The sequence below is a fragment of the Chiloscyllium plagiosum genome, unplaced genomic scaffold (genome assembly GCF_037043375.1).
Source record: "Chiloscyllium plagiosum isolate Xiang-an unplaced genomic scaffold, Cpla_swu_hap1 HiC_scaffold_52, whole genome shotgun sequence".
Taxonomy (NCBI): Eukaryota; Metazoa; Chordata; class Chondrichthyes; order Orectolobiformes; family Hemiscylliidae; genus Chiloscyllium; species Chiloscyllium plagiosum.
The window spans coordinates 2,405,530-2,428,350 of NW_028270190.1; the positions used below are offsets into that span (position 1 = coordinate 2,405,530).

General features: G+C 47.1%; 1 long non-coding RNA gene and 1 pseudogene across 2 annotated transcripts in view; both read right to left on the minus strand.

The window, feature by feature from the left end:
* Positions 1-22,821, minus strand: part of LOC148134737 (uncharacterized) — a 191,205-nt pseudogene that overhangs the window by 62,016 nt on the left and 106,368 nt on the right. The gene's annotated exons all lie outside the window — the stretch shown is intronic.
* LOC148134738 (uncharacterized) overlaps positions 1-22,821 on the minus strand; it is a 48,149-nt gene that overhangs the window by 7,746 nt on the left and 17,582 nt on the right. Inside the window, exon 2 of the long non-coding RNA XR_015755663.1 lies at positions 2,677-2,868. This is a non-coding gene — a long non-coding RNA (uncharacterized LOC148134738). The remainder of the gene's footprint in view (positions 1-2,676; positions 2,869-22,821) is intronic.

Genomic DNA, 22,821 nt, shown 5'->3' on the forward strand with positions numbered 1-22,821 from the left:
GATGTTCATAAATCCTATCCCTTACAATTCTCTCTAAGACTTTGCCCACAACAGAAGTGAGACTCACCGGCCTATAGTTACTAGGGTTATCTCTACTCCCCTTCTTGAACAAGGGAACCACATTTGCTAGCCTCCAATCTTCTGGCACTACTCCTGTAGACAACGAGGACATAAAAATCAAGGCCAATGGCTCTGCAATCTCCTCCCTTGCTTCCCAGAGAATCCTTGGATAAATGCCATCAGGCCCAGGGGACTTATTTATTTTCACCCTTTTCAGAATTTCCAACACCTCTTCTCTACATACCTCAAAGCCATCCATTCTACTTAATTGTGACTCAGTATTCACATCGACAACAATGTCCTGTTCCTGAGTGAATACTGACGAAAAGTATTCATTCAGTGTCTCCCCAATCTCTTTAGCCACCACACGCAACTTCCCACTGCTATCCTTGACTGGACCTATTCCGACCCAGGTCATTCTTTTATTCCTGACATACCCATAGAAAGCCTGAGGGTTTTCCCTAATCCTACCAACTAAGGGCCTTTCATGTCCCCTCCTTGCTGCTCTTAGTTCTCTCTTCAGGTCCTTCCTGGCTATCTTATAACTCTCAATCGCCCCAATTGAACCTTCACGCCTCATCTTTACATAGGCCGCCCTCTTCCATTTAACAAGGGATTCCAATTCCTTATTAAACCACGGCTCCATCACACGACCCTTTCCTCCCTGCCTGACAGGTACATACTTATCAAGGACACTCAATAGTTGCTCCTTGAACAAGCTCCACATATCAATTACGCCCTTGCCTTGAAGCTTACTTTTCCAAGCTGCACATCCTAAATCATGCCTCACCGCATCATAATTTCCCTGCCCCCAGCTATAACTCTTGCCCTGCAGTGCACACTTATCCCTCTCCATCACTAGAGTAAAAGTCACCGAATTGTGGTCACTGTCCCCAAAGTGCCCACATACCTCTAATTCTAACACCTGGCCTGGTTCGTTACCTAGAACCAAATCCAGTATGGCCTCACCTCTTGTTGGCCTATCTACATATTGTGTCAGGAAACCCTCCTGCGCACATTGGACAAACATCGACCCATCTAACGAACTTGAGCTAAAGCTTTCCCAATCAATATCAGGAAAGTTAAAGACCCCCATAACAACCACCCTATTACTTTCACTCTTCTCTTGAATCATCCTCGCAATCCTTTCTTCTACGATTCTAGGACTATTAGGGGGCCTGTAAAAGACTCCTAACAGGGTGAGCTCACCTTTCCTATTCCTACCCTCAGCCCAAACTACCTCAGATGGCGAGTCTTCATCCATCGTCCTTTCCACCGCTGTAATACTATGTTTGACAAGCAATGCCACACCTCCCCCTCTTTTACCCCCACCTCTGACCCTGCTAAAACATTTCAACCCTGGGACCTGCAACAGCCAATCCTGTCCCTGTTCTACCCATGTCTCCGTAATAGCCACAACATCGAAGTCCTAGGTACCATCCCACGCTGCAGGTTTACCTACCTTATTTCGTATACTTATTGCATTGAAGTATACTCACTTCAAGCCACTCTCCTGTTTACATGCACCCTCCTTTGAAAGTGATGCCATGTTCCTAACCTCCCTACACTCCAGGTCCTGAACCCTAAAGCTACAGTCTGGGTTCCCATGCCCCTGCAGAGTTAGTTTAAACCCCCCCCAAGAGCACTAGCAAACCTCCCACCAAGGATACTGGTGCCCCTCAGGTTCAGGTGCAGACCATCCTGTTTATAGAGGTCCGACCTTCCCCAGAAAGAACCCCAGTTATCCAAATACCGGAATCCCTCCCTCCTGCACCATCCCTGCAGCCACGCATTTAACTGTTCTTTCTCCCTATTCCTCGACTCTCTATCACGTGGCACGGGTAACAAACCAGAGACAACAACTCTGTTCGTTCTAACTCTGAGCTTCCAACCTAGTTCCCTGAAAGCCTGCCTCACATCCTCAGCCCTCCTCCTACCTATGTCATTGGTGCCAATGTGGACCACGACTTCGGGCTGTTCCCCCTCCCCCTTAAGGACCAGAGACACGATCAGAGACATCACTAACCCTTGCACCTGGGAGGCAACATACCAAACGTGAGTCTCTCTCGTTCCCACAAAACCGCCTATCTGTGCCCCGAACTATCGAGTCCCCAATTACTATTGGTCTGCTTTTCTCCACCCTTCCCTTCTGAGTAACGGGGACAGGTTCCGTGCCAGAGGCCTGAGCCCCGTTACTTACCCCTGGTAAGTCGTCCACCCCACAAGTATCCAAAACGGTATACTTGTTCTTGAGGGGAACGGCCGCAGGGGGTCCCTGCACTGGCTGCTTCCTCCCAGTCCCCCACACTGTCACCCATCTATCTGCCATCTTTGGAGTTACTACTTCCCTAAAGCTCCAATCTATGACCCCCTCTGCCTCCCAAATGATCCTAAGTTCATCCAACTCCAGCTCCAGTTCCCTAACACGGTCTTGGAGGAGCTGGAGATGGGTGCACTTCCTGCAAGTGTAATCAGCAGGGACGGCCATGGCATCCCTCACCTGTTGCAAGAGGAACATTGCACTGCCTTCACTGCCATCCCTCTGAAAGTAACCTTTTTTTTAAAAAACTGGGTTTAAAGAATACAACAAGCAAAATGCAGCACTTACCTACTTACCACAACGGGTCTTATTATTCAGGTTAGAGGAGGAGGGCGGGTGGGAGACACTATCTCTGTCGTGCTTCGGGTTCTTCTCCTGCGCGCTTTTAAAGGGAAAAAACCTACCCAGGTAAGCTTACGCTCTACCTTCCTCCGGGTCCCGGCTGCCCCTCTGGTCTTCGTCACTTCCCCCTGCTGCTCCCGCTCTTTCTGTGAAGAGAAAAAAAAACACCGCTGCACGCTACCGGTAAGTAATTTTAAAACAAACTGTCTTACCTTAGCTGCTGCTCGCACTCAAAGTGCCCATTACACTATGGCAGTCCCAGTCTATGTTTGGAAAGTTGAAACCCTCTACTATAACCACTCTATTATCCTTACAGATAACTGAGATCTCCTCAGAACTTTGTTTCTCAATTTCCTTCTGACTATTAGGGGGTCTATAATATAATCCCAATAAGGTGATCATCACTTTCTTATATCTCAGGCCACCCAAATAACTTCCCTGGATGTATTTCAGGGAATATCCACCGTAAGTCCAGTTGTAATGCTATCCCTTATCAAAAATGTGACTCCCCCTCCTCTCTTGCCTCCCTTTCTGTCTTTCCTGTAGCATTTGTATCCTGGAACATTAGGCTGCCATTCCTCTCCATCCCTGAGCCATGTTTCTGTAATTGCTATGATATCCCAGTCGTATGTTCCCAACCATGCCCTGACTTCATCTCTCTTCTCTGTTTGGTCTCTTGTATTGAAATAAATGCAGTTTAATATATCATGTACCTTGTTCTCTGCTTTCTCCCTGCCTGCCCTGACTGCTTGACAGTCAACTGTACCAGTCTCAGATTGAAATCTTTCCTCACTATATCCCTGGATCCCACCAACCTTACTAGTTTAAATCCTCCTGAGCAGCTCGAGCAAATCTCCCTGCCAATATATTAGTCCCCTTCCAATTTAGGTGCAATCCATCCTTCTTATACAGATCACTTCTACCTCAAAACAGCTTCCAATGATCCAAAAATGTGAATCCTTCTCCCGTACACCAGCCTCTCAGCCATGCATTCATCTGCTCCATACTCCTATTCTCTCCCTCACTAGTTCGTAGCACCAGGAGTAAACCAGATATTACTACTCTCAAGGACCTCCTTTTTAAATTCCTGCCTAACTCTCTGTAATCTCCCTTCAGAATCTCAACCTTTTCACTTCCTATATCATCAGTTCCAGTGTTTACAATGAACTCCTGCTGGCCCCTTTCCCCCTTGAGAACATTCTGCACTCTCTCTGAGAGATCCTTGATCTTGGCACCATGGAAGCAACACACTATTCTGATTTTTCGCTGCTGAATCTCAGACTAGAGAGTCCCCTAACACAATCGATCGCTTGGAACCCAACGTACCTCTCATTACATTAGAGCCAGTCTCAATGCCAGAAACTTGGCTCTTGGTGCTACGTTCCCCTGAGAATCCATCACCCCCTATATTTTCAAAAACAGCACAGGTTTTTGAAATGGGGATAGCCACAGAAGACTCCTGCACTACCTGCCTACCTCTCTTTTCCCCGCCTTCCTATAACTGCCATCCATCACATCCCCTTGCTCTTGTAAACTCCTCATTGCCTCTAACTGTGTCTCCAACGATTCATTCAATCTGATAGGATTCACAACCAACGGCATCGTTGCAGATATAATCCTAAAGGCCATTTTTGCTTCTTTCAATGTACAGACCCAGAAAATAGCACCGTCTTAATCCTCTACAAAACACTGCTCCAGGTTAAATTAATATTATGGCTTATATTTTAAGGTTAATTAAAAGACAAAGCTCAATAAAACATATATAATCATGAATGAACCCACTCAACTGCAGACTTTTTTTAAGGCCCTGCTTAAAATCCACTTATCTGCTTGTGTACAGTGACGTCTCCCAGACAGGTTCCTCCAAGATCAGTTGTGAATTTCATTGTGTTTTAATTTTCCCAGACGCAGTCCGATGTCCAGTGATACATGAATTCAACAGCAAAGGCAGTAACTAATAACTCTCAGTTGGGCAATGTGGGTTTCTTTCTCTCTCTCTCTTTCTCTCCTGCACTGACCTCACCATGTGCTTCATTTGTCTGTTCTTCTCCCTTTTAAAAGTGCTGTTGTTTTGACTTTTCTTTCCTCCAAAGTTCCAAAACAATGCAACAGCATATAAAACAGTTATTGCTGCTCCTGAAATTCAAAGAAATCACCTCCAACACTCAAAATATCTCAAAAAAGGAGCAGCTATTACAGCCAGAAATCTTTGCAGTCTTCCATCTTGGATTACCCAGAATCTATTTGAGCATCATCGTTTGCACAATTGTTAAATTTGAGATAAAACCATTTCAGAGATTACTGCAAAAAAAATGCCATCTACTTAATTTTAAAACTGGTTACCTTCACTATGCACGGAATAATCAAGAAAATCGAAATATTCCTCTGAATTCAATCTGATGAGATTTAAGGAAGGTATTGATATAACCTTCCTTACTTTGACTTGGTCCTTTGTAATGACATTTCTACGTTCTTTACTGTTGCTCATGCAGAAATTTTCTGCACTTCATTCAAATATTAACTCATCTTGATTTTAGCATTTTGAGCTTTGACAACTAAAGGGCATTGTTCTGTAAGTGGGACTGAGGGCTAAATATCAATCTCAGTTCATGTTTCTATATCCTTGTGCACTTGGTTGACACCACATCCACAAGCATCCCCAGTCCCTCCATTACCGACGCTCGGCAGCAGCAGTGCGTATTACCTACAAGATTCACCGCAGAAGTTTACCAAAGATCCTTCGGCAGCATCGATATTTGGTGTTTTGACCCATTCACAGATGCAACCAATATCAGGTTAGCTGGCCAGGCTAGAATTTTTGTCCAACCCTAATTGCTCAGAGTGTAATTGAGTGAACCACATTGCTGTAATTCTAAAATCACATGCAGGTAAGATGAGGTAAGGAAGACAATTTCCTTCCCGATACATCAGTGAAACTGATGGGTTTATTTTTCCCAATAAGCAATAATGGTTTCATGGTCCTCATTAAACTCTCCATTCCAGGAGTTTACTGAATTCTGATTCCACCGTCTGCTAAGATAGGATTTGAACCCAGTTCCCAGACCATTACCTGGGTCACTGGATTCCTGGCCAGTCATGTCCATATCCTGTGAATTAAAAAGAAATCGCCTTGCACATTGTGGTCCATGTGGGTATCAAGAACACAGGAGAGACAATGAAAGGGATTCTGCTGAGGGAACCTGGCCATCTGAGGTTGAAATTAAAACACAGGATGCCAATTTGAATAGACTCTGTACTTCTCTGATGAAATTGTCATTGTGGAAATCAGATCATAGTTTGGCACCTGTAGCTCAATAATAGAGGTCGGACAAATGAGTTTTGATTCATGGGATACTGACACCAGTTCTGGGTGAAAGAGTGTGATGAACTGTTGGGACAATCTTCATTTTCACTGAGCACAACTACTCTTTGTAATTCTCTTCCACAGAGAGCAGCAGATGCTGAGTTGTTATCAAGAATCATGTTGGATCTACAAGCAAATTAATTGATGGTTGTGGGAGTGGAGGTGGAGTCAGCTGGAATGCGCAGAAGATCAATCTTCTTTCATGGGGAGGTTTAATTGCCCCCAAGATGCTGTGCTGCTTGTGGTGAGGTGACATGGGAGGCAAATACCTGATTCAGTGTTCCTGTCACAATTGACATTTTGTGACATGATTGTTGCTCGACTGACCATGGACATCCCCTGAAATTAAGCTTGTTAATTTCTCCCTTTCAATAATATTAATTACACTGCAGGCCTTATAATCACTCCAAGCACTACAGTCAAAAATCGCGACCATAATTTGTTTCAGTGAGTGGACTGCAACAGTTTCACTTGTAGAAGTACTCACCCCACCCTCCTCTAAATGCTTTCGAACTTAGAGCTTTTGAAGATGCACTTAACCTGCACAATCTTACAAAATTTACTGCTCTCCTCTCAAGCTGCTTTAAGCAGAAATCAACGCTATCGTGTCCCGCATCCTCACAATCTGTTTCAGTGATACTGACCTGCAGCACACTCTTCCAGTCCGTTTCACAGTGATAATGACCTGCAGCTTATGCATATCACCGTCTGAGTCAAAACATTCAGTTACCCTTTCGTTCTTCACCCACTAACTTTAAACTGATGCCCTCTCGTCCACAATTTCCAAGCCTGGGAAAAAGATTGAATGCCCTCACCCTTTCCATGCCTGTCATGATCTGGTACACTTCTATAAGATCCACCCTCATTTCCTGCACTCTAAAGAAATGTCCTAGCTTACCCAATCTCTCCTTAGAACTCAGACAGTTGAGTTTTGGCAATATCCCAGTAAATTTCAGTTTGGTAACATCCTTCCTGTAGCAAGGTCACCAAAACTGAACACAATGCTCACAAGTGCAGCCTCATCAACGTTCTGTATAACTGCAACATAACTTCCCAACTTCTGTATTCAATGCTGTAACTGATGAAGGTCAGTGTGCCAAATGCCTCCTTCACTATCCTGTCTACCTGTGACTTCACTTTCAGAGAATTGTGCATCTGAACTACAAGGTCCCTCTGTTGCACTACACTCCTTAAAGCACTAACATTCAGCATGAAATTCTTGTCTTGATATGACTTTCCAAAATGCAAGACCTCCAGTCAGAGAGGTGCATAGCATGAAAACAGATGCAACCCATCCACGTTGAGTAGATATCCCAACCCAGCCTAGTTCCACTTGCCAGCACCAGGCCCACATCCCTCCAAACCCTTCCTATTGATATACCCATCCAGATCCTTTTAAATGTTGCAATTGTACCAGCCTCCACCACTTCCTTTGGCAGCTCATTCTACACACACACTACCCTCTGCGTGAAAACGTTGCCCCTTAGGTCTCTTTTATATCTTTCCCCTCTCACCCTAAACCTATGCTCTCTAGTTCTAGACTCCCCACCCCAGGGAAAAGATCTTGTCTATTTACTCTATCCAAGCCCTTCATAATTTTATAAACCTCTATAAGATCACCTCTCAGCCTCTGACGTTCCTGGGAAAACATCCCCAGCCTATTCAACCTCTCCCTATAGCTCAAATCCTCCAACCCTGACAACATCATTGTCAATCTTTACTGAATCCTTTCAAGTTTTGAGATATCCCTCTGATCGAAAGGAAATCAGAATTGCACACAATATTCCAATATATTGTTGGCCTCACCAACATCCGCAAAATTACCTCCTAACTCCTATACTCAATATTCTGACCAGTAAAGGAAAGCATACCAAGTGCCTTCTTTCCTATCGTTTCTACCTATGACACCACTTTCAAAGAGCTATGAACCTGCACTCCAAACTCTATTTGTTCATCAACACTCCCTAGGATCTTACCATTAAGTGCACAAGTCCTGGTGATCTGTTGTTGAGGGCAGTCTCTCAATGAGACTGTTAGCAGTGACTGTATGGTTACTGGGAGGTGTGTGAATGAGGAGAGGTTCACTGTGAGACTGCGTTGACTCAAATGTTACTGGGAGGTATGTAGATGAGGTCAGGCTTTCTATGAGACTGTTTGCAGTGACTGTATGGTCACAGGGAAGTGTGTACATCAGGTTAGGCTTTCTATGAGATGGCATTCAGCGACTGTATGGTAACTGGGACGTGTGTGGGTGAGGCCAGTCTCACTGTGAGACTCTTTGCAGTGACTGTGTGGTAACTGGAAGATGTGTAAATAAGGACATGCTCTCTGATACTATTTGTAGTGACTGGTCACTGGGTGGTGTGTACATGAGGACAGGCTCTTTGAAACTGTTTGCAGTGACTGTATGGTAACTGGGAGGCGTGTTGATGAGGCCAGTCTCACTGGGAGACTGTGTGCAATGACTGTATGGTTACTGAGAGATGTGTGAATGAGGAGAGGTTCACTGCGAGACTGATTGTGTTGACTCTAATGTTACCTGGAGGTATGTAGATGAGGCCAGTCACCTTGGGAGACTGTATACCGTGACTGTCTGGCCACAGGGAGGTGTGTTGATTAGGCCAGTGTCACTGGGACTCTGTGTGGTTACTGGGGGGTGTGTAGAGGAGGATAGAATCTCTGAGACAGTTTGCGGTGACTGTATGGTTACTGTGAGGTTTGTAGATGAGAGTCTCTCTGAGACTGTTTGGAGTCACTATATGATCACTTGGGGGTGTGTAGTTGAGAAAAGTCTCTCTGAGAGACTGTTTGCAGTGACTGTCTGGTAAGTTGGTGGCGTGTTGATGAAGCCAGTCTCACTGGGAGACTGTGTGCAGTGAATCTGTGGTTTGTGGGAGGTGTGTAGATGATGCCAATCTCACTGGGAGACTGTTTGCAGTGACTGGGTGGTTACTGGGAGGTGTGTAGTTGAGAGTAGAATCTGTATGAGACTATTTGCGGTGACTGTCTGGATACTCGGATGAGGACAAGCAATCTCTGACTGTATGGTTACTGGGAGGTGTGTAGAAGAGTCCAGTCTTACTGGGAGACCGTTTGCATTGACTGTATAGTTATTGGGAGGTTTGTAGATGAGGACAGTCATCCTATGAGACTGTTTGCAATCACTATATGATCACTTGGGGGTGTGTCGTTGAGAAAAGTCTCTCTGAGAGACTGTTTGCAGTGACTATATGGTAACTGGCAGGCGTGCTGATATGGCCAGTCTCACTGGGAGACTGTGTGGATATTGGGAGGTGTGTGCATGAGACCAGTCTCATTAGGAGACTATGTGCAGTGAATGTATGGTTAGTGGGAGGTGTGTTGATGATGCCACTTTCACTCCGAGACTGTTTGCGGTGACTGGGAGTGTGAAGTTGAGGACAGGGTCTCTATGAGACTGTTTTCAGTGAATGTATGGTTACTGGCAGGTGTGTGAGTGGGGTAAGGGTCTCTATCCGACTGTTTGCAGTGACTGTATGGCTACTGGAACTTGTGTAGATGAGAACAGGCTCTCTGTGAGCCTGTTTACACTGACTGTACGGTCACTGGGAGGTGTGTAGATTAGAACAGCCTCTCTCTGAGACTGATTGCAGTGACTGTATTGTTACTGGGAGTGGTATGGATGGGGCCAGTCTCACTGAGACTGTGTGCAGTGACTATGGTTAACTGGAGGTGTGTAGATGAGGCCAGTGTCACAGTGAGACTGTTTTCAGTGACTGTATGGTTACTGGGTCGTCTGTAGTTGAGGATAGACTCTATATGAGAGTGTTTGCAGTGACTGTATGGCTACAGGGAGGTGTGTGGATGAGGACAGGCTCTCCCTAAGCCTGTTTGCAGTGACTGTATGGTCACAGGGAGGTGTGTATATGAGGCCAGTCTCACTGGGAGATTGTGCTGTGAATGTGGATAGTGGGTGGTGTGTAGAAGATGCCAGTCTCACTGGAAGACTGTTTGCAGTGACTGTATGGTTATTGGGAGGTGTGCAGATGAGGCCAGTCTCACTGGGAGACCGTTTGCAGTGACTGTATTGTTACTGGGAGGTGTGTAAGTGGGGACAGGCTCTCTATGAGACTTTTTTGCAGAGACTGTGTAGTTAACTGGGAGGTGTGAAGATGAGGACAGTCTCTCTAAGAGACTGTTTGCAGTTACTCTCTGGTTAATGGGAGGTATGTAGATGAGGCCAGTCTCACTGTGAGCCTATTAGCTGGGACTTTATGATTACTGGGAGATGTGTAAGTGGGGATAGGCTCTCTATCAGATTCTGGATCAGTGGTGCTGGAAGAGCACAGCAATTCAGGCAGCATCCGAGGACAGGCAAAATCGACGTTTCGGGCAAAAGCCCTTCATCAGGAATAAAGGCAGAGAGCCTGAAGCATGGAGAGATAAGCTAGAGGAGGGTGGGGGTGGGAGAGAGTGGCATAGAGTACAATAGGTCAGTGGGGAAGGAGATGAAGGTGATAGGTCAGGGAGGAGAGGGTGGAGTGGATAGGTGGAAAAGGAGCTGGGCAGGTCGGACAAGTCCGGACAGGTCAGGGGATCGAGTTTCTGGAGGTTAGAAGCTAGGATGAGGTGGGGGAAGGGGAAATGAGGAAACTGTTAAAATCCACATTGATGCCCTGGGGTTGAAGTGTTCCGAGGCGGAAGATGAGGCGTTCTTCCTCCAGGCGTCTGGTGGTGAGGGAGCGGCGGTGGAGGAGGCCCAGCACCTCCATATCCTCGGCAGAGTGGGAGGGGGAGTTGAAATGTTGAGCCACTGGGCGATGTGGTTGATTGGTGCGGGTGTCTCGGAGATGTTCCCTAAAGCGCTCTGCTAGGAGGCGTCCAGTCTCCCCAATGTAGAGGAGACCGCATCGGGAGCAACGGATACAATAGATGAAATTAGTGGATGTGCAGGTAAAACTTTGATGGATGTGGAAAGCTCCTTTGGGGCCTTGGATGGAGGTGAGGGAGGAAGTGTGGGCGCAGGTTTTACAGTTCCTGCGGTGGCAGGGGAAAGTGCCAGGATGGGAGGGTGGGTCGTAGGGGGGCGTGGACCTGACCAGGTAGTCACGGAGGGAACGGTCTTTGCGGAAGGCGGAGAGGGGTGGGGAGGGAAATATATCCCTGGTGGTGGGGTCTGTTTGGAGGTGGCGGAAATGTGGGCGGATGATTTGGTTTATGCGAAGGTTGGTAGGGTGGAAGGTGAGCACCAGGGGCGTTCTGTCCTTGTTGCGGTTGGAGGGGTTGGGTCTGAGGGCGGAGGTGCGGGATGTGGATGAGATGCGTTGGAGGGCATCTTTAACCACGTGGGAAGGGAAATTGCGGTCTCTAAAGAAGGAGGCCATCTGGTGTGTTCTATGGTGGAACCGCTCCTCCTGGGAGCAGATACGGCGGAGGCGGAGGAATTGGGAATACGGGATGGCATTTTTGCAAGAGGGAGGGTGGGAAGAGGTGTAATCCAGGTAGCTGTGGGAGTCGGTGGGTTTGTAGAAGATGTCAGTGTCAAGTCGGTCGTCACTGATGGAGATGGAGAAGTCCAGGAAGGGGAGGGAGGTGTCAGAGATGGTCCAGGTAAATTTAAGGTCAGGGTGGAATGTGTTGGTGAAGTTGATGAATTGCTCAACCTCCTCGCGGGAGCACGAGGTGGCGCCAATGCAGTCATCAATGTAGCGGAGGAAGAGGTGGGGAGTGGTGCCGGTGTAATTACGGAAGATCAACTGCTCTACGTAACCAGGGCCTCCAAGCCCTCCGTTTTTTCCTCTCCAGACGTTCCCAACAGTACCCCTCCACCGACACTCATTCGTTTGGCCGAACTGGTCCTCACCCTTAACAATTTCTCCTTTGAATCCTCCCACTTCCTCCAGACCAAAGGGGTAGCCATGGGCACACGTATGGGCCCCAGCTATGCCTGTCTCTTTGTTGGCTACGTAGAGCAGTTGATCTTCCGTAATTACACCGGCACCACTCCCCACCTCTTCCTCCGCTACATTGATGACTGCATTGGCGCCACCTCGTGCTCCCGCGAGGAGGTTGAGCAATTCATCAACTTCACCAACACATTCCACCCTGACCTTAAATTTACCTGGACCATCTCTGACACCTCCCTCCCCTTCCTGGACCTCTCCATCTCCATCAGTGACGACCGACTTGACACTGACATCTTCTCCAAACCCACCGACTCCCACAGCTACCTGGATTACACCTCTTCCCACCCTACCTCTTGCAAAAATGCCATCCCGTATTCCCAATTCCTCCGCCTCCGCCGTATCTGCTCCCAGGAGGAGCGGTTCCACCATAGAACACACCAGATGGCCTCCTTCTTTAGAGACCGCAATTTCCCTTCCCACGTGGTTAAAGATGCCCTCCAACACATCTCATCCACATCCCGCACCTCCGCCCTCAGACCCAACCCCTCCAACCGCAACAAGGACAGAACGCCCCTGGTGCTCACCTTCCACCCTACCAACCTTCGCATAAACCAAATCATCCGCCGACATTTCCGCCACCTCCAAACAGACCCCACCACCAGGGATATATTTCCCTCCCCACCCCTCTCCGCCTTCCGCAAAGACCGTTCCCTCCGTGACTACCTGGTCAGGTCCACGCCCCCCTACGACCCACCCTCCCATCCTGGCACTTTCCCCTGCCACCGCAGGAACTGTAAAACCTGCGCCCACACCTCCTCCCTCACCTCCATCCAAGGCCCCAAAGGAGCTTTCCACATCCATCAAAGTTTTACCTGCACATCCACTAATATCATCTATTGTATCCGTTGCTCCCGATGCGGTCTCCTCTACATTGGGGAGACTGGACGCCTCCTAGCAGAGCGCTTTAGGGAACATCTCCGAGACACCCGCACCAATCAACCACATCGCCCAGTGGCTCAACATTTCAACTCCCCCTCCCACTCTGCCGAGGATATGGAGGTGCTGGGCCTCCTCCACCGCCGCTCCCTCACCACCAGACGCCTGGAGGAAGAACGCCTCATCTTCCGCCTCGGAACACTTCAACCCCAGGGCATCAATGTGGATTTTAACAGTTTCCTCATTTCCCCTTCCCCCACCTCATCCTAGCTTCTAACCTCCAGAAACTCGATCCCCTGACCTGTCCGGACTTGTCCGACCTGCCCAGCTCCTTTTCCACCTATCCACTCCACCCTCTCCTCCCTGACCTATCACCTTCATCTCCTTCCCCACTGACCTATTGTACTCTATGCCACTCTCTCCCACCCCCACCCTCCTCTAGCTTATCTCTCCATGCTTCAGGCTCTCTGCCTTTATTCCTGATGAAGGGCTTTTGCCCGAAACGTCGATTTTGCCTGTCCTCGGATGCTGCCTGAATTGCTGTGCTCTTCCAGCACCACTGATCCAGAATCTGGTTTCCAGCATCTGCAGTCATTGTTTTTACCTCTCTATCAGATTGTGTGTGAAATGATCCTCTGGTTACTGAGAGGTGTGTAGATGACAGTAGTCTCACTGTGAGACTGTGTTTGCGGTGACTGTATGGTTATTGTGAGGTGTGTACATATGGACAGACTCTCTGAGTCTAATTGCAGAGACTGTATGTTTACTGGGAGGTGGGTAGATGAGGCCAGTCTCACTGGGAGACTGTTTGCAGTGACTGTATGGTTACTGTGGGGTGTGTAGTCGAGGAGGGGCTCTCTGAGACTGTTTGGAGTGACTGTATGGTTATTGGGAGATGCGTAGATGAGTCTCAAAGAGCCTGTTCACAGTGACTGCATGGTTACTGGGTTGTGCGTAGGTGAGCATCGGCTCTCGAAGTGACTGTTTACAGTGACCCAATGGTTACTGTGAGGTGTGTAGATGAGGCCAGTCTCACTTGGAGACTGTTTGCAGTGACTGTATGGTTACTGGGAGGCATGTGAATGAGGACAGGTTCTTTGAGACTGTTTGCAGTGACTGTATTACTGGGAGGTGTGTAGATGAAACGAGTCTCACTGTGAGCCTATTTGCCGTGAGTGTATGGTTACTGAGAGGTGTGTGCACGAGGACGGGCTCTCCATGAGACTGTTTGTGGAGACTGTATTGTTGTGGAAGGTGTGTACAGGGACAGGATCTCTGAGACTGTTTGCATTGACTGTATGTTTACTGGGTGGTGTGTGAATGAAGACAGGCTCTCTGAGACATTTTGCAGTGACTGTATGGTCACAGGGAGGTGTGTATATGACGCCAGTCTCACTGGAAGACTGTTGGCAGTGACTGGGTAGGTACTGGGAGGTATGGAGATGAGGATAGAATCCCCATGAGATTGTTTGCAGTGACTGTGTGGTTACTGGGAGGTATGTAAGTGGGACAGGTTCTATAAGAGACTTTGGAGAGACTGTATTGTTTCTGGGAGGTGTGTCGGTGTGGACAGCCTCTCTGAGACCGTTTGCAGTGACTGTATGGTTACTGGGAGGTGTGTAGTTGAGGATAGGCGCTCTCTGAGACTGTTTGCAGTGACTGTGGTTACTGGGAGGTGGATACATGAGGACAGGCTTGCTCTTAGACCTTTTTCAGTGACTGTATGATTACTGGGAAGTTTATTGGTGAGGCCAGTCTCACTACAAGTCTGTTTGCAGTGACTGTATGGTTACTGGGATGCATGTTGTTGAGGATAGGCTCTCTCTGAGCCTGTTTGTTTGGAGTGACTGTATGGTTACTGGGAGGTGTGTAGCTGAGGACAGGCTATCTCTGAGACTGTTTGCAGTGACTGTATGGTTACTAGCAGCTGTGTAATTGGGGACAGGCTGTCTATGAAACTGTTTGCATTGACTGTAGGGTTACTTAGAGGTGTGTAGATGAGAACCGGCTCTCTATGGGACTGTTTGCAGTGACTGTGTGTCTACTGGGAGGCGTATTGAGGCCAGTCTCGTTGGACAACTGTGTACAGTGAATGTATGGTTGTTTAGAGGTGTGGAGAAGAGGCCAGTCTCACTGAGACTTTTTCAATGACTGTATGGTTACAGGGATATGTGTAGATAAGAACACGCTATCTAAGATCCTTTTCGCAGTGATTGTATGGTAACTGGGAGGGGTGTGGATGAGGCCAGTCTCACTGTGACTCTGTTTGCAGTGACTGTATAGTGACTGGGAGATGTGTAAATAAGGTCACGCTATCTATGAGACTCTTTGTAGTGACAGTATGGTCACTGGGAGGTGTGAGGATGAGGACAGGCTTTCGAGGAGACTGTTTGCAGTGTCTGTAAAGCTACTGGGAGGTGGGTTGATGAGCTGAAAATGTGTTGCTGGAAAAGCGCAGCAGGTCAGGCAGCATCCAAGGAGCAGGAGAATCGACGTTTCGGGCATGAGCCTTTCTTCAGGAAGGACGTTTCTTCATGCCCGAAACGTCGATTCTCCTGCTCCTTGGATGCTGCCTGACCTGCTGCGCTTTTCCAGCAACATATTTTCAGCTCTGATCTCCAGCATCTGCAGTCCTCACTTTCTCCTCGGTGGGTAGATGAAGCCAGTCTCACTGGGAGACTATTTGCAGTGACTGTCTGGTTACTAGGAGGTCTGTAGCTGAGGAAAAGGGTCCATATGAAACTGTTTGCAATGATTGTATGGTAACTTAAAAGTTTGTAGGTGAGGACAGGTTCACTGTGAGACTGATTGCGGTGACTGTATGGTTGCTTAGAGGGGTGTAGATGAGGCCCATCTCACTGTGTTTCTGTTTGCAGTGACTGTATAGTAACTGGGAGGCATGTTGATGAGGCCAGTCTCACTGGACGACTGTGTGCAGTGAATGTATGGAGAAGAGGCCAGTCTCACTGTGAGACTTCTTTCAATGACTTGATGGTTACAGGGATATGTGTAGATAAGAACACGCTATCTAAGATATTATTCGCAGTGACTGTATGGTTACTGGGAGGTGTGAGGATGAGGACAGGCTTTCTATGAGACTGTTTGCAGTGTCTGTATGGTTACTGGGAAGGGTGTGGATGAGGACAGGCTCTGTATGAGCATGTTTTCAATGACTGTATGGTTAGTGGAACATGTGTGGATGAAGACAGGCTCTCTATGAGACTGTTTGCAGTTACAGTATGGCCACTCGGAGTAGTGTTGTTTGGGCCTGTCTCGGTGGGCGATTGTGTGTAGTGTCTGCACACCTCCCAGTAACCATACAGTCACTGCAAACAGTCTCACTATTACTGTTTGCAGTGATGGTATGGTTACTGGGAGGTGTGTTGATAAGGACAGGGTCTGTATGAAACTCTTTGCAGTGACTTTATGGCTACTGCGAGGTGTGTAGATGAGGACAATTTTTCTATGAAACTGTTTACAGTGTCTGTATGGTTACTGGGAGGTAGGTAGATTAGGCCAGTCCCACTGTGAGACTGTTTGCAGTGACTGTATGGTTACTGGGAGATGTGTAGATAAGAACACGCGATCTTTGATACTATTCGCACTGACTGTATGGTCACTGGGAGGTGTGAGGATGAGGACAGGCTTTCTATGAGACTGTTGTAATGTCTGTATGGTTACTGGGAGGTGGGTAGATGAGGCCAGTTTCACTGGGAGACTATTTGCAGTGTCTGTCTGGTTACTGGGAGGTTTGTAGCTGAGGAAAAGGGTCTCTATGAAACTGTTTGTAGTGATTGTATGCTTATGGAAAAGTGTGTAAGTGAGGACAGGTTCACTGTGAGACTGATTGCGGTGACTGTATGGTTGCTTAGAGGTGTGCATAAGAGGCCCGTCTTACTGTGAGACTGTTTTCAATGACTCTATGGTTACTGGGAAATATTTAGATTCAGCCAGTTTCACTGTGAGACTGTTTGCAGTGACAGTATGGCAACTGGGAGTCTTGTTGTTGATGCCTTTCTCACTGCTAGACTGTGTGCAATGACTGTATGGTTACTGCGATGTGTGTAGATGAGGATGGGCTCTCTGAGACTGTTTGCAGTAACTGTATTGTAACTGGGAGGTGTGTTGATGAGGCCAGTCTCAGTGGACGACTGTGTGCAGTGGCTGTATGGTTGCTGAGAGATGTGTAGAAGAGGGCAGTCTCACTGAGACTGTCTTCAATGACTGTATGGTTACTGGGAGATGTGTAGGTTATGCCAGTATCACTGTGAGACCGTGAGCAGTGTCTGTATGGCTACTGAGGTGTGTAGATGAGGAAAGGCTCTCTATGAGACTTTTTGCAGTGACTGTATAGCAACTTGGAGGCGTGTTGATGAGGCCAGTCTCACTGGATGACTGTGCAGAGACTGTATGGTTACTGGGACATGTGTAGATAAGGACACGCTATCTATGATACTATTTGCAGTGACTGTATGGTTAATGAAAGGTGGGTAGATGAGGCCAGTCTCACTGGGAGACTATTTGCAATAACTGTCTGGTTACTGGGAGGTCTGTAGCTGAGGAGAAGGGTCGCTGTGAAACTGTTTGCAGTGATTGTATGGTTACTGAATAGTGTGTAGGTGAGGACAGATTCACTGATTGCAGTGACTGTATGGTTGCTTAGAGGTGTGTAAAGAGCCAAGTCTCACTGTGAGACTGTTCTCAATGACTGTATGGTTACTGTGAGGTGTGTGGATGAGGACATGCTCTCTAGGAGACTCTTTACAGTGAAATATATGGTGACTGGAAGGTGTGTGGAAGAAGTCAGGCTCTCTGACTGTTCGCAGTGACTGTGTGGTTACTGGGAGGTGTGTAGATGAAAAAGTAAGGACTGCAGATGCTGGAGATCAGAGCTGAAAAATGTGTCGCTGGAAAAGCGCAGCAGGTCAGGTAGCATCCAAGGAGCAGGAGAATCGACGTTTCGGGCATAAGCCTGAAGAAGGGCTTATGCCCGAAACGTTGATGCTGCCTGACTTGCTGCGCTTTTCCAGCAACACATTTTTCAGCTCTGATCTTCAGCATCTGCAGTCCACACATTCTCCTCGGTGTTTAGATGAGGACAGGTTCTCTACGAGATTGTTTGCAGTGACTGTATGATCACTGGGTGGTGTGTGGATAAGGACAGACTTTCTATTATACTATTTGCAGTGAATGGTCACTGGGAGGTGTGTAGGTGAGGACAGGCATCTCTAAGAGACTGTTTACAGTGACTGTATTATTTCTGGGAGTTGTGTAGGTGGCGACAGGATCTCTGAGACAGCTTGCAACGACTGTGTGGTTACTTGGAGTTGTGTAGATGAGGTTGCTGAGGGAGGCAGGAGAGGAAATAGCTGCAGCCCTGACAGATATCTTCGTCGCATCCTTAAACTCAGGTGAGGTGCGGAGGACTGGAAGGTTGCTCATGTTGTCTGCCTGTACAAGTGGGTAGTAGGGATATTCCAGGTAACTATAGAGCAGTGAGTCTGACATCAGTAGTGGGAAAGCTGCTGGAGAAGGTACTGAGGGATAAAATCTATTTATATTTGGAAAAGAATGGGCTTCTCAGTGATAGGCAACATGGTTTTGTGTGGGGTAGATCGTGCCTTACCAAATTAATAGAGCTCTTTGAGGAAGTGACCAAGTTGATAGATGAAGGAAGGGCTGTAGATTTCATATACATGGACTTTAGTAAGGTCTTTGATAAGGTTCCCCATGATAAACTAATGAAGAAAGTGAAGTCACATGGTATGCAGGGTGTTCTAACTAGGTGGATAAAGAACTGGTTGGGCAACAGAAGACAGAGAGTAGTAGTTAAAGGAAGTTTCTCGAACTGGAGATATGTGACAAGTGTGTTCCAAAGGGATCGGGGCCACTGTTATTTGTAAGGTACATAAATGATCTGGAAGGGGGCATTGTTCGTCTGATCAGTAAGTTTGCAGATGACACTAAGATTGGTGGAGTAGCAGAAAACATAGGGGACTGTCAAAGGATACAGGAGAATATATATAGACTGGAGAGTTGGGCGGAGAAGTGGCAGGTAGAGTTCAATCCAGGCAAATGCAAGGTGATTCATTTTGGGAAGTCTTATTCTGAAGCGAATTATAAAAAACACAAGGACATCGGGAAAAGTTGAAGAGAAGCGAGATCTGGGAGTGCAGGTTCATTGTACCCTGAAGCTGGCTGCCCAGGTGAATAGAGTGGTCAAGAGGGCATATGGTATGCTTGCCTTCATCAGCTCTTGAGTATAAGAGCTGGCAGGTCTTGTTAAAATTGTACACGACATTGGTTCAGTTGCATTTAGAATACTGTGTACAGTTCTGGTCGCCGCATTACCAAAAGGATGTGGACGCTTTGGAGAGGGTGCAGAGAAGACTTACAAGGATGTTGCCTGATATGGAAGATGCTAGCTATGAAGAGATGTTGAGTAGGTTAGGTTTGTTTTCATTAGGAAAAAGGAGATTGAGCGGGGGGGAACCTGATTGAGGTCTACAAAATCATAAAGGGTATAGACAGGGTAGATAGAGATAAGCTTTTTCCCAGGGTGAAGAATCCAATATTAAGAGGTGAGCGGGAAGGGAGATACATGCAGCAAATACTTTACACAGAAGGTGGTAGGTGCCTGGAACGCGTTGCCAGCAGAAGTAGTAGAGGCAGGCACAGTGGATTCATTTAAGATGCGAATGGACAGATGCACGAGTAGGTGGGGAGCAGAGGGATACAGATGCTTAGGACTTGGCCAACAGGTTTAGACAGTGGATGTGGATCGGCTCAGGCTTGGAGGGCCGAAGGGCCTGTTTCTGGGCTGTAAATTGTCTTTGTTCTTTCTTTGTTCTTTATACAAAGGCACAGATTGGATGAGGTTACAGAGTTCACAGGAGTGCAGTAACAGGAGGAGGAAGCAGACATATTATGTCGTTTCGAAGGAGGTCAATTAAGTAGTGTTTATTGGAAAGATGGTTACAACAAGGCGATTAAAAAGATCGGGGTGGTTATCATGACTGGATGAGGTTAGTGACACTGAAAGTTGTGGACACTGGACAAGTTTACAGAGTTAGCAATGGTTCTTCGGACTGAAAGAGGTTTCAAAGAGACAGCTGTAGGGACTGGAGGTGGTTACATCAATCGAGAAAATGTTACAAGGACATGGATAGTTTTAGTGGCTGGAGGAGATTACAGGGTTAGGAAGGCTAGTCGTGACTGGAAGAAGGAGAGATAGCGATCTTTTTTGCAATTGGAGGAGGTCAGAGATAGAGAAGGTTGAAGAGACTGGAGGTGGTAACAGACATGGGGAGGGTCAAAGTTACTTCAGAAGGTCGCGCAAAGAGCAGGTTACACAGGAAGGGAAAGCTGTAGCCACTGGACAACTTTAAGCAGTTGGGGAGATTTGTATGAACAGTAGGAGATTACAGAGATCGTGCATGGTTGAATGGGAGGAATCAGTGTTGCAGGGACTGGAGGAGAGTGTACCGATGGGGAGGGTTCGAGGTGTTGGAGGAGGTATGTAGCACTGGAGGAGATGGCAGTGATAGTGACTACGACAATGACTGGACATTGAGATTGCTGAGATAAAACATGTTATAGAGACAGGAACAAGTTACAAAGATAGGACAGTAACAGTGACTGGAATACGTTAGAGATTGGGACTGTTATCAAAGTTAGAAAGATGAAACACACAGGATCATAAGATGTGACATAATTACAGTTTTGAAGACAGAGAACAGAATAGAATACAAAGATATCAGACTTAATTACCAGCCTCTCATGAGGAGCCTGCTTTTACCTTTGTTGAATTGAGCTTCATTAAAACAGCATGTGAAGGTCCCAGTCATCAATTGTGGCCTGTGCTGTCTTCGTGGAGCTCAGTAAAGCAGTGGTGAAAGCAGGCCTGTCATGACAGGATGACAATGGAGCCTTTGTGTTCCCACTTCAGCCCTTCAGCTATGTCACTTTTGTGGGCTTATAGCTTTGAGTCCTCTAATTCATCTCCTGCTTTATCCAACATGAGTGATCTTACCTGCAGGATTTATTGAACGCTGTAGATCTGTCTTTCATTTTTCCTAGCTGCTTGACTGTCTTCAGTGTGGTTCTGGATGAGATAGGAGTTGGGAATTCTGCTCCGTCAAGAACTCCAAGTAGCTACAGGAGACACAGAAATAGACAGACTCCGAAATTAAATCCATGGAGTGTGAATTACACATGCAGAATGGTACGGAGTCTCAGAGATCTGGAAAATCCCAGCCTCCATTCCTGGCCTGTGCTACAACATCTCTCTTCTCTTCCCTTGAGAGTGGAGAATTTTGTTGGCCCAGGATCTCAGAGTAGCTGCAACAGAAAGTGGCAGACAGAGTCATTGAGATGTACAACACAGAAACTGACCCTTTGGTTCAACCTGTCCATGCCGACCAGATATCCCAACCCAATTTAGTCCCACCTGCCAGCACCTGGCCCAAATCCTTCCAAACCCTTCCTATTCATATACCCATCCAGTTGCCTTTTAAATGTTGCAATTGTACCAGCCTCCACCACATCCTCTGGCAGCTCATTCCATACACGTACCACACTCTGCGTGAAAATGTTGCCCCTTAGGTCTTTTAATTGTAGGACAGGCACAGTAGGGAGTACCCAAATCAAGTATTTGACACTCACAAGCGAGAACCTGGTTTGAAGTGTGTGTACTTCAACGCGAGGAGCATCCTAAATAAAGTTGGTGAACTGGCAGCGTGGGTTGGTACTTGCCAAAAGTCTCAGAGAACTTGTTCTCAGCTACACAACTTCCAAGTAACCATACAGTCATTGCAAATAGTATCATAGAGAGCGTGTCTTCATCTACACACCTCCCAGGAACCAAAGAGTCACAGCGAACAGTCTCATTGAGAGCCTATCCTCAACTACATACATCCCTGTAACAATACAGTCACTCCATACAGTCTCACAGTGAGACTGGCCTCATCAACACACCTCCCAGTAAATATACAGTCACTGAACACAGTCTCATAGAGAGCCTGTCCTCACCTACACACCTCCCAGTGACCATACATACACTGTAAACAGACTCATAGAGAGCCTGTCTTCATTTATACACCTCCCAGTAATCATACAGTCACAGCGAACAGTCTCATAGAGAGCCTATCCTCAACTACACATGTCACAGTAACAATAAAGTGACTCCAAACAAGTCTCACAGTGAAACTGGCTTCATCTACACATCTCCCAGTAACCATACAGTCACTGCAAACAGTCTCAGAGAGCCTGTCTTCATCCACACATCTTCCAGTAACCATACAGTCACTGCAAACAGCCACGGAGAGAGTCTGTCCTCATTGACATGCCTCCCAGTAGCCAGTCAGCGCAGTCAGTCTCACAGTGAACCTGTCCTCCTCTACACACCTCCCAGTAACCATACAGTCAGTGCAAACAGTCTCATAGAGAGCCTTCGTCATCTCCACACCTACTAGTAAATATACAGTTACTGCAAACAGTTTCATAAAAAGCCTGTCCTTACCTACATACCTCCCAGTAACCATACAGTTACTGAAAACAGTCTCAGAGAGAGCCTGTCTTCATCTACACACCTTCCAGTCGACATACAGTCATTGCAAACAGTCTCAGAGAGAGCCTGTCCTCATCTACACATCTCCTAGTAACCATACAGTCAGTGCAATCAGTCGCGCAGTGAGCCTGCCCTCATCTACACACCTCCCAGTAACGATACAGACACTGCAAACATTCTCATGGTGAGACTGTCCTCATGTAAACACCTTCCAGTGACCATGCAGTCTCATCGAGAACCTGTTCTCATCTACACACCTCCCAGTAACCATACAATCACTGCAAAGTCTCACAGTGAGACACGCCTCATCTACACACACCTCCCATGAACCATAGAGTAACTGCAA